Source organism: Parasteatoda tepidariorum, chromosome 10, assembly GCF_982258835.1.
Source record: "Parasteatoda tepidariorum strain Cologne lab strain chromosome 10, Ptep-v5.0, whole genome shotgun sequence".
NCBI classification, from domain to species: domain Eukaryota; kingdom Metazoa; phylum Arthropoda; class Arachnida; order Araneae; family Theridiidae; genus Parasteatoda; species Parasteatoda tepidariorum.
Window position 1 is genome coordinate 3953693 of NC_141764.1, and position 13207 is coordinate 3966899.

Here is a 13207-nt window from a genome sequence, read left to right on the forward strand (position 1 = left end):
CTAAAGGGAGTTACGGAGTGAGTCGTGTGCGTAGCTCCGGAGTCGAAATTTTTCCGTTTTGAAGCTAATATTCCCTCTTTCCCAAAAAGAATAGTTATTTTTATATATAGAACACTTTATTCATGCTGAAATGTCGAAAAAAAGGTTTCAAAAAATAAAATAAAATAAATAGAAAAAAAATAAAATCTAATCCGTGACCAGCACCGAACCCCACTACGCCGCAGACGTGCCGCAGTAGGGCCACGGAGGGTCCGCCATATTAGGCCTAAGCCATTTAGCCTAAAGAACTTCCTTCCGGTTAAATAACAAAATCTATTTTGGCTCATTATGTGCTCCCTAATTAATGTATAAATATATCCTTCGGTACGATTGTTTGGTATATAAAATTCTAATTTCTAGCAGAGTTTGAAAATTATAAGTTAATATTAAAGGAAGTTACAGAGTGAGTCGCGTGCGTAGCTCCGGAGTCGAAATTTATCCGTTTTGAAGCTAATATTCCCTCTTTCCCAAAAAGAATAGTTATTTTTATATATAGAACACTTTATTCATGCTGAAATGTCGAAAAAAAGGTTTCAAAAAAATAAAATAAAATAAATAGAAAAAAAAATAAAATCTAATCCGTGACCAGCACCGAACCCCTGACCTCCGGGTCAACAAACTTCTCTACCGGCGACGCTGACAACTACGCCACAGCTCACACGCTGCTTCCACGAATATATAGTCTAAAGAACTTCCTTCCGGTTAAATAACAAAATCTATTTTGACTCATTATGTGCTCCCTAATTAATGTATAAATATATCCTTCGGTACGATTGTTTGGTATATAAAACTCAAATTTCTAGCAGAGTTTGAAAATTATAAGTTAATATTAAAGGGAGTTAAGGAGTGAGTCGTGCGCGTAGCTCCGGAGTCGAAATTTTTCCGTTTTGAAGCTAATATTCCCTCTTTCCCAAAAAGAATAGTTATTTTTATATATAGAACACTTTATTCATGCTGAAATGTCGAAAAAAAGGTTTCAAAAAAATAAAATAAAATAAATAGAAAAAAAAAATAAAAACTAATCCGTGACCAGCACCGAACCCCTGACCTCCGGGTCAACAAACTTCTCTACTGGCGACGCTGCCAACTACGCCACAGCTCACACGCTGCTTCCACGAATATATAGCCTAAAGAACTTCCTTCCGGTTAAATAACAAAATCTATTTTGGCTCATTATGTGCTCCCTAATTAATGTATAAATATATCCTTCGGTACGATTGTTTGGCATATAAAACTCTAATTTCTGGCAGAGTTTGAAAATTATATGTTAATATTAAAGGGAGTTACGGAGTGAGTCGTGTGTGTAGCTCCGGAGTCGAAATGTTTCCGTTTTGAAGCTAATATTCCCTCTTTCCCAAAAAGAATAGTTATTTATATATATAGAACACTTTATTCATGCTGAAATGTCGAAAAAAAGGTTTCAAAAAAATAAAATAAAATAAATAGAAAAAAAAAATAAAAACTAATCCGTGACCAGCACCGAACCCCTGACAACCGCGTCAACAAACTTCTCTACCGGCGACGCTAACAACTACGCCACAGCTCACACGCTGCTTCCACGAATATATAGCCTAAAGAACTTCATTCCGGTTAAATAACAAAATCTATTTTGGCTCATTATGTGCTCCCTAATTAATGTATAAAAATATCCTTTGGTACGATTGTTTGGTATATAAAATTCTAATTTCTAGCAGAGTTTGAAAATTATAAGTTAATATTAAAGGAAGTTACAGAGTGAGTCGCGTGCGTAGCTCCGGAGTCGAAATTTATCCGTTTTGAAGCTAATATTCCCTCTTTCCCAAAAAGAATAGTTATTTTTATATATAGAACACTTTATTCATGCTGAAATGTCGAAAAAAAGGTTTCAAAAAAATAAAATAAAATAAATAGAAAAAAAAATAAAATCTAATCCGTGACCAGCACCGAACCCCTGACCTCCGGGTCAACAAACTTCTCTACCGGCGACGCTGACAACTACGCCACAGCTCACACGCTGCTTCCACGAATATATAGCCTAAAGAACTTCCTTCCGGTTAAATAACAAAATCTATTTTGACTCATTATGTGCTCCCTAATTAATGTATAAATATATCCTTCGGTACGATTGTTTGGTATATAAAACTCTAATTTCTAGCAGAGTTTGAAAATTATAAGTTAATATTAAAGGGAGTTACGGAGTGAGTCGTGCGCGTAGCTCCGGAGTCGAAATTTTTCCGTTTTGAAGCTAATATTCCCTCTTTCCCAAAAAGAATAGTTATTTTTATATATAGAACACTTTATTCATGCTGAAATGTCGAAAAAAAGGTTTCAAAAAAATAAAATAAAATAAATAGAAAAAAAAAATAAAAACTAATCCGTGACCAGCACCGAACCCCTGACAAACGGGTCAACAAACTTCTCTACCGGCGACGCTAACAACTACGCCACAGCTCACACGCTGCTTCCACGAATATATAGCCTAAAGAACTTCATTCCGGTTAAATAACAAAATCTATTTTGGCTCATTATGTGCTCCCTAATTAATGTATAAAAATATCCTTCGGTACGATTGTTTGGTATATAAAATTCTAATTTCTGGCAGAGTTTGAAAATTATAAGTTAATATTAAAGGAAGTTACAGAGTGAGTCGCGTGCGTAGCTCCGGAGTCGAAATTTATCCGTTTTGAAGCTAATATTCCCTCTTTCCCAAAAAGAATAGTTATTTTTATATATAGAACACATTATTCATGCTGAAATGTCGAAAAAAAGGTTTCAAAAAAATAAAATAAAATAAATAGAAAGAAAAATAAAAACTAATCCGTGACCAGCACCGAACCCCTGACCTCCGGGTCAACAAACTTCTCTACCGGCGATGCTGACAACTACGCCACAGCTCACACGCTGCTTCCACCGCAACGTGGCACTACAGCCGCAGACGTGCCGCAGTAGGGCTATAGACTGTCCACCATCTTTGGCCATTGATTGGAGCGGAAGTTCATCTGAGGAGTAAAGCCACTGGCGTGTCGTAGTAGGGCAGAGTAGAGTCCGCAATTTAGGGGCACCGCAACGCGGCTCTACAGCCGCAGACGTGCCGCAGTAGGGCCACGGAGGGTCCGCCATATTAGGCCTAAGCCATTTAGCCTAAAGAACTTCCTTCCGGTTAAATAACAAAATCTATTTTGGCTCATTATGTGCTCCCTAATTAATGTATAAATATATCCTTCGGTACGATTGTTTGGTATATAAAATTCTAATTTCTAGCAGAGTTTGAAAATTATAAGTTAATATTAAAGGAAGTTACAGAGTGAGTCGCGTGCGTAGCTCCGGAGTCGAAATTTATCCGTTTTGAAGCTAATATTCCCTCTTTCCAAAAAAGAATAGTTATTTTTATATATAGAACACTTTATTCATGCTGAAATGTCGAAAAAAAGGTTTCAAAAAAATAAAATAAGATAAATAGAAAAAAAAATAAAATCTAATCCGTGACCAGCACCGAACCCCTGACCTCCGGGTCAACAAACTTCTCTACCGGCGACGCTGACAACTACGCCACAGCTCACACGCTGCTTCCACGAATATATAGCCTAAAGAACTTCCTTCCGGTTAAATAACAAAATCTATTTTGACTCATTATGTGCTCCCTAATTAATGTATAAATATATCCTTCGGTACGATTGTTTGGTATATAAAACTCTAATTTCTAGCAGAGTTTGAAAATTATAAGTTAATATTAAAGGGAGTTAAGGAGTGAGTCGTGCGCGTAGCTCCGGAGTCGAAATTTTTCCGTTTTGAAGCTAATATTCCCTCTTTCCCAAAAAGAATAGTTATTTTTATATATAGAACACTTTATTCATGCTGAAATGTCGAAAAAAAGGTTTCAAAAAAATAAAATAAAATAAATAGAAAAAAAAAATAAAAACTAATCCGTGACCAGCACCGAACCCCTGACCTCCGGGTCAACAAACTTCTCTACCGGCGATGCTGACAACTACGCCACAGCTCACACGCTGCTTTCACGAATATATATACTAAAGAACTTCCTTCCGGTTAAATAACAAAATCTATTTTGGCTCATTATGTGCTCCCTAATTAATGTATAAATATATCCTTCGGTACGATTGTTTGGTATATAAAACTCTAATTTCTAGCAGAGTTTGAAAATTATAAGTTAATATTAAAGGGAGTTACGGAGTCAGTCATGTGCGTAGCTCCGGAGTCGAAATTTTTCCGTTTTGAAGCTAATATTCCCTCTTTCCCAAAAAGAATGGTTATTTTTATATATAGAACACTTTATTCATGCTGAAATGTCGAAAAAAAGGTTTCAAAAAAATAAAATAAAATAAATAGAAAAAAAAAAAAACTAATCCGTGACCAGCACCGAACCCCTGACCTCCGGGTCAACAAACTTCTCTACCGGCGACGCTGCCAACTACGCCACAGCTCACACGCTGCTTCCACGAATATATAGCCTAAAGAACTTCCTTCCGGTTAAATAACAAAATCTATTTTGGCTCATTATGTGCTCCCTAATTAATGTATAAATATATCCTTCGGTACGATTGTTTGGTATATAAAACTCTAATTTCTGGCAGAGTTTGAAAATTATAAGTTAATATTAAAGGGAGTTACGGAGTGAGTCGTGTGTGTAGCTCCGGAGTCGAAATTTTTCCGTTTTGAAGCTAATATTCCCTCTTTCCCAAAAAGAATAGTTATTTATATATATAGAACACTTTATTCATGCTGAAATGTCGAAAAAAAGGTTTCAAAAAAATAAAATAAAATAAATAGAAAAAAAAAATAAAAACTAATCCGTGACCAGCACCGAACCCCTGACAACCGGGTCAACAAACTTCTCTACCGGCGACGCTAACAACTACGCCACAGCTCACACGCTGCTTCCACGAATATATAGCCTAAAGAACTTCATTCCGGTTAAATAACAAAATCTATTTTGGCTCATTATGTGCTCCCTAATTAATGTATAAAAATATCCTTCGGTACGATTGTTTGGTATATAAAATTCTAATTTCTGGCAGAGTTTGAAAATTATAAGTTAATATTAAAGGAAGTTACAGAGTGAGTCGCGTGCGTAGCTCCGGAGTCGAAATTTATCCGTTTTGAAGCTAATATTCCCTCTTTCCCAAAAAGAATAGTTATTTTTATATATAGAACACTTTATTCATGCTGAAATGTCGAAAAAAAGGTTTCAAAAAAATAAAATAAAATAAATAGAAAGAAAAATAAAAACTAATCCCTGACCAGCACCGAACCCCTGACCTCCGGGTCAACAAACTCCTCTACCGACGACGCTGACAACTACGCCACAGCTCACACGCTGCTTCCACGAATATATAGCCTAAAGAGCTTCATTCCGGTTAAATAACAAAATCTATTTTGGCTCATTATGTGCTCCCTAATTAATGTATAAAAATATCCTTTGGTACGATTGTTTGGTATATAAAATTCTAATTTCTAGCAGAGTTTGAAAATTATAAGTTAATATTAAAGGAAGTTACAGAGTGAGTCGCGTGCGTAGCTCCGGAGTCGAAATTTATCCGTTTTGAAGCTAATATTCCCTCTTTCCCAAAAAGAATAGTTATTTTTATATATAGAACACTTTATTCATGCTGAAATGTCGAAAAAAAGGTTTCAAAAAAATAAAATAAAATAAATAGAAAAAAAAATAAAATCTAATCCGTGACCAGCACCGAACCCCTGACCTCCGGGTCAACAAACTTCTCTACCGGCGACGCTGACAACTACGCCACAGCTCACACGCTGCTTCCACGAATATATAGCCTAAAGAACTTCCTTCCGGTTAAATAACAAAATCTATTTTGACTCATTATGTGCTCCCTAATTAATGTATAAATATATCCTTCGGTACGTTTGTTTGGTATATAAAACTCTAATTTCTAGCAGAGTTTGAAAATTATAAGTTAATATTAAAGGGAGTTACGGAGTGAGTCGTGCGCGTAGCTCCGGAGTCGAAATTTTTCCGTTTTGAAGCTAATATTCCCTCTTTCCCAAAAAGAATAGTTATTTTTATATATAGAACACTTTATTCATGCTGAAATGTCGAAAAAAAGGTTTCAAAAAAATAAAATAAAATAAATAGAAAAAAAAAATAAAAACTAATCCGTGACCAGCACCGAACCCCTGACCTCCGGGTCAACAAACTTCTCTACCGGCGATGCTGACAACTACGCCACAGCTCACACGCTGCTTCCACGAATATATAGCCTAAAGAACTTCCTTCCGGTTAAATAACAAAATCTATTTTGGCTCATTATGTGCTCCCTAATTAATGTATAAATATATCCTTCGGTACGACTGTTTGGTATATAAAACTCTAATTTCTAGCAGAGTTTGAAAATTATAAGTTAATATTAAAGGGAGTTACGGAGTGAGTCGTGTGCGTAGCTCCGAAGTCGAAATTTTTCCGTTTTGAAGCTAATATTCCCTCTTTCCCAAAAAGAATAGTTATTTTTATATATAGAACACTTTATTCATGCTGAAATGTCGAAAAAAAGGTTTCAAAAAATAAAATAAAATAAATAGAAAAAAAAATAAAATCTAATCCGTGACCAGCACCGAACCCCTGACCACCGGGTCAAAAAACTTCTCTACCTGCGACGCTGACAACTACGCCACAGCTCACACGCTGCTTCCACGAATATATAGCCTAAAGAACTTCCTTCCGGTTAAATAACAAAATCTATTTTGGCTCATTATGTGCTCCCTAATTAATGTATAAATATATCCTTCGGTACGATTATTTGGTATATAAAACTCTAATTTCTGGCAGAGTTTGAAAATTATAAGTTAATATTAAAGGGAGTTACGGAGTGAGTCGTGCGCGTAGCTCCGGAGTCGAAATTTTTCCGTTTTGAAGCTAATATTCCCTCTTTCCCAAAAACAATAGTTATTTTTATATATAGAACACTTTATTCATGCTGAAATGTCGAAAAAAAGGTTTCAAAAAAATAAAATAAAATAAATAGAAAAAAAAAATAAAACCTAATCCGTGACAGGCACCGAACCCCTGACAACCGGGTCAACAAACTTCTCTACCGGCGATGCTGACAACTACGCCACAGCTCACACGCTGCTTCCACGAATATATAGCCTAAAGAACTTCCTTCCGGTTAAATAACAAAATCTATTTTGGCTCATTATGTGCTCCCTAATTAATGTATAAATATATCCTTCGGTACGATTGTTTGGTATATAAAACTCTAATTTCTAGCAGAGTTTGAAAATTATAAGTTAATATTAAAGGGAGTTACGGAGTGAGTCGTGTGCGTAGCTCCGAAGTCGAAATTTTTCCGTTTTGAAGCTAATATTCCCTCTTTCCCAAAAAGAATAGTTATTTTTATATATAGAACACTTTATTCATGCTGAAATGTCGAAAAAAAGGTTTCAAAAAATAAAATAAAATAAATAGAAAAAAAAATAAAATCTAATCCGTGACCAGCACCGAACCCCTGACCACCGGGTCAAAAAACTTCTCTACCTGCGACGCTGACAACTACGCCACAGCTCACACGCTGCTTCCACGAATATATAGCCTAAAGAACTTCCTTCCGGTTAAATAACAAAATCTATTTTGGCTCATTATGTGCTCCCTAATTAATGTATAAATATATCCTTCGGTACGATTATTTGGTATATAAAACTCTAATTTCTGGCAGAGTTTGAAAATTATAAGTTAATATTAAAGGGAGTTACGGAGTGAGTCGTGCGCGTAGCTCCGGAGTCGAAATTTTTCCGTTTTGAAGCTAATATTCCCTCTTTCCCAAAAACAATAGTTATTTTTATATATAGAACACTTTATTCATGCTGAAATGTCGAAAAAAAGGTTTCAAAAAAATAAAATAAAATAAATAGAAAAAAAAAATAAAACCTAATCCGTGACAGGCACCGAACCCCTGACAACCGGGTCAACAAACTTCTCTACCGGCGACGCTAACAACTACGCCACAGCTCACACGCTGCTTCCACGAATATATAGCCTAAAGAACTTCATTCCGGTTAAATAACAAAATCTATTTTGGCTCATTATGTGCTCCCTAATTAATGTATAAAAATATCCTTCGGTACGATTGTTTGGTATATAAAATTCTAATTTCTGGCAGAGTTTGAAAATTATAAGTTAATATTAAAGGAAGTTACAGAGTGAGTCGCGTGCGTAGCTCCGGAGTCGAAATTTATCCGTTTTGAAGCTAATATTCCCTCTTTCCCAAAAAGAATAGTTATTTTTATATATAGAACACATTATTCATGCTGAAATGTCGAAAAAAAGGTTTCAAAAAAATAAAATAAAATAAATAGAAAGAAAAATAAAAACTAATCCGTGACCAGCACCGAACCCCTGACCTCCGGGTCAACAAACTCCTCTACCGACGACGCTGACAACTACGCCACAGCTCACACGCTGCTTCCACGAATATATAGCCTAAAGAGCTTCATTCCGGTTAAATAACAAAATCTATTTTGGCTCATTATGTGCTCCCTAATTAATGTATAAAAATATCCTTTGGTACGATTGTTTGGTATATAAAATTCTAATTTCTAGCAGAGTTTGAAAATTATAAGTTAATATTAAAGGAAGTTACAGAGTGAGTCGCGTGCGTAGCTCCGGAGTCGAAATTTATCCGTTTTGAAGCTAATATTCCCTCTTTCCCAAAAAGAATAGTTATTTTTATATATAGAACACTTTATTCATGCTGAAATGTCGAAAAAAAGGTTTCAAAAAAATAAAATAAAATAAATAGAAAAAAAAATAAAATCTAATCCTTGACCAGCACCGAACCCCTGACCTCCGGGTCAACAAACTTCTCTACCGGCGACGCTGACAACTACGCCACAGCTCACACGCTGCTTCCACGAATATATAGCCTAAAGAACTTCCTTCCGGTTAAATAACAAAATCTATTTTGACTCATTATGTGCTCCCTAATTAATGTATAAATATATCCTTCGGTACGATTGTTTGGTATATAAAACTCTAATTTCTGGCAGAGTTTGAAAATTATAAGTTAATATTAAAGGGAGTTACGGAGTGAGTCGTGTGTGTAGCTCCGGAGTCGAAATTTTTCCGTTTTGAAGCTAATATTCCCTCTTTCCCAAAAAGAATAGTTATTTATATATATAGAACACTTTATTCATGCTGAAATGTCGAAAAAAAGGTTTCAAAAAAATAAAATAAAATAAATAGAAAAAAAAAAATAAAACCTAATCCGTGACAGGCACCGAACCCCTGACAACCGGGTCAACAAACTTCTCTACCGGCGATGCTGACAACTACGCCACAGCTCACACGCTGCTTCCACGAATATATAGCCTAAAGAACTTCATTCCGGTTAAATAACAAAATCTATTTTGGCTCATTATGTGCTCCCTAATTAATGTATAAAAATATCCTTCGGTACGATTGTTTGGTATATAAAATTCTAATTTCTGGCAGAGTTTGAAAATTATAAGTTAATATTAAAGGAAGTTACAGAGTGAGTCGCGTGCGTAGCTCCGGAGTCGAAATTTATCCGTTTTGAAGCTAATATTCCCTCTTTCCCAAAAAGAATAGTTATTTTTATATATAGAACACTTTATTCATGCTGAAATGTCGAAAAAAAGGTTTCAAAAAAATAAAATAAAATAAATAGAAAGAAAAATAAAAACTAATCCGTGACCAGCACCGAACCCCTGACCTCCGGGTCAACAAACTCCTCTACCGACGACGCTGACAACTACGCCACAGCTCACACGCTGCTTCCACGAATATATAGCCTAAAGAACTTCATTCCGGTTAAATAACAAAATCTATTTTGGCTCATTATGTGCTCCCTAATTAATGTATAAAAATATCCTTCGGTACGATTGTTTGGTATATAAAATTCTAATTTCTGGCAGAGTTTGAAAATTATAAGTTAATATTAAAGGAAGTTACAGAGTGAGTCGCGTGCGTAGCTCCGGAGTCGAAATTTATCCGTTTTGAAGCTAATATTCCCTCTTTCCCAAAAAGAATAGTTATTTTTATATATAGAACACTTTATTCATGCTGAAATGTCGAAAAAAAGGTTTCAAAAAAATAAAATAAAATAAATAGAAAGAAAAATAAAAACTAATCCGTGACCAGCACCGAACCCCTGACCTCCGGGTCAACAAACTCCTCTACCGACGACGCTGACAACTACGCCACAGCTCACACGCTGCTTCCACGAATATATAGCCTAAAGAGCTTCATTCCGGTTAAATAACAAAATCTATTTTGGCTCATTATGTGCTCCCTAATTAATGTATAAAAATATCCTTTGGTACGATTGTTTGGTATATAAAATTCTAATTTCTAGCAGAGTTTGAAAATTATAAGTTAATATTAAAGGAAGTTACAGAGTGAGTCACGTGCGTAGCTCCGGAGTCGAAATTTATCCGTTTTGAAGCTAATATTCCCTCTTTCCCAAAAAGAATAGTTATTTTTATATATAGAACACTTTATTCATGCTGAAATGTCGAAAAAAAGGTTTAAAAAAATAAAATAAAATAAATAGAAAAAAAAACAAAATCTAATCCGTGACCAGCACCGAACCCCTGACCTCCGGGTCAACAAACTTCTCTACCGGCGATGCTGACAACTACGCCACAGCTCACACGCTGCTTCCACGAATATATAGCCTAAAGAACTTCCTTCCGGTTAAATAACAAAATCTATTTTGGCTCATTATGTGCTCCCTAATTAATGTATAAATATATCCTTCGGTACGATTGTTTGGTATATAAAACTCTAATTTCTAGCAGAGTTTGAAAATTATAAGTTAATATTAAAGGGAGTTACGGAGTGAGTCGTGTGCGTAGCTCCGGAGTCGAAATTTTTCCGTTTTGAAGCTAATATTCCCTCTTTCCCAAAAAGAATAGTTATTTTTATATATAGAACACTTTATTCATGCTGAAATGTCGAAAAAAAGGTTTCAAAAAATAAAATAAAATAAATGGAAAAAAAAATAAAATCTAATCCGTGACCAGCACCGAACCCCTGACCTCCGGGTCAAAAAACTTCTCTACCTGCGACGCTGACAACTACGCCACAGCTCACACGCTGCTTCCACGAATATATAGCCTAAAGAACTTCCTTCCGGTTAAATAACAAAATCTATTTTGGCTCATTATGTGCTCCCTAATTAATGTATAAATATATCCTTCGGTACGATTGTTTGGTATATAAAACTCTAATTTCTGGCAGAGTTTGAAAATTATAAGTTAATATTAAAGGGAGTTACGGAGTGAGTCGTGCGCGTAGCTCCGGAGTCGAAATTTTTCCGTTTTGAAGCTAATATTCCCTCTTTCCCAAAAACAATAGTTATTTTTATATATAGAACACTTTATTCATGCTGAAATGTCGAAAAAAAGGTTTCAAAAAAATAAAATAAAATAAATAGAAAAAAAAAATAAAACCTAATCCGTGACAGGCACCGAACCCCTGACAACCGGGTCAACAAACTTCTCTACCGGCGACGCTAACAACTACGCCACAGCTCACACGCTGCTTCCACGAATATATAGCCTAAAGAACTTCATTCCGGTTAAATAACAAAATCTATTTTGGCTCATTATGTGCTCCCTAATTAATGTATAAAAATATCCTTCGGTACGATTGTTTGTTATATAAAATTCTAATTTCTGGCAGAGTTTGAAAATTATAAGTTAATATTAAAGGAAGTTACAGAGTGAGTCACGTGAGTAGCTCCGGAGTCGAAATTTATCCGTTTTGAAGCTAATATTCCCTCTTTCCCAAAAAGAATAGTTATTTTTATATATAGAACACTTTATTCATGCTGAAATGTCGAAAAAAAGGTTTCAAAAAAATAAAATAAAATAAATAGAAAGAAAAATAAAAACTAATCCGTGACCAGCACCGAACCCCTGACCTCCGGGTCAACAAACTCCTCTACCGACGACGCTGACAACTACGCCACAGCTCACACGCTGCTTCCACGAATATATAGCCTAAAGAGCTTCATTCCGGTTAAATAACAAAATCTATTTTGGCTCATTATGTGCTCCCTAATTAATGTATAAAAATATCCTTTGGTACGATTGTTTGGTATATAAAATTCTAATTTCTAGCAGAGTTTGAAAATTATAAGTTAATATTAAAGGAAGTTACAGAGTGAGTCGCGTGCGTAGCTCCGGAGTCGAAATTTATCCGTTTTGAAGCTAATATTCCCTCTTTCCCAAAAAGAATAGTTATTTTTATATATAGAACACTTTATTCATGCTGAAATGTCGAAAAAAAGGTTTCAAAAAAATAAAATAAAATAAATAGAAAAAAAAATAAAATCTAATCCGTGACCAGCACCGAACCCCTGACCTCCGGGTCAACAAACTTCTCTACCGGCGACGCTGACAACTACGCCACAGCTCACACGCTGCTTCCACGAATATATAGCCTAAAGAACTTCCTTCCGGTTAAATAACAAAATCTATTTTGACTCATTATGTGCTCCCTAATTAATGTATAAATATATCCTTCGGTACGATTGTTTGGTATATAAAACTCTAATTTCTAGCAGAGTTTGAAAATTATAAGTTAATACTAAAGGGAGTTACGGAGTGAGTCGTGTGCGTAGCTCCGGAGTCGAAATTTTTCCGTTTTGAAGCTAATATTCCCTCTTTCCCAAAAAGAATAGTTATTTTTATATATAGAACACTTTATTCATGCTGAAATGTCGAAAAAAAGGTTTCAAAAAATAAAATAAAATAAATAGAAAAAAAAATAAAATCTAATCCGTGACCAGCACCGAACCCCTGACCTCCGGGTCAAAAAACTTCTCTACCTGCGACGCTGACAACTACGCCACAGCTCACACGCTGCTTCCACGAATATATAGCCTAAAGAACTTCCTTCCGGTTAAATAACAAAATCTATTTTGGCTCATTTTGTGCTCCCTAATTAATGTATAAATATATCCTTCGGTACGATTGTTTGGTATATAAAACTCTAATTTCTGGCAGAGTTTGAAAATTATAAGTTAATATTAAAGGGAGTTACGGAGTGAGTCGTGCGCGTAGCTCCGGAGTCGAAATTTTTCCGTTTTGAAGCTAATATTCCCTCTTTCCCAAAAACAATAGTTATTTTTATATATAGAACACTTTATTCATGCTGAAATGTCGAAAAAAAGGTTTCAAAAAA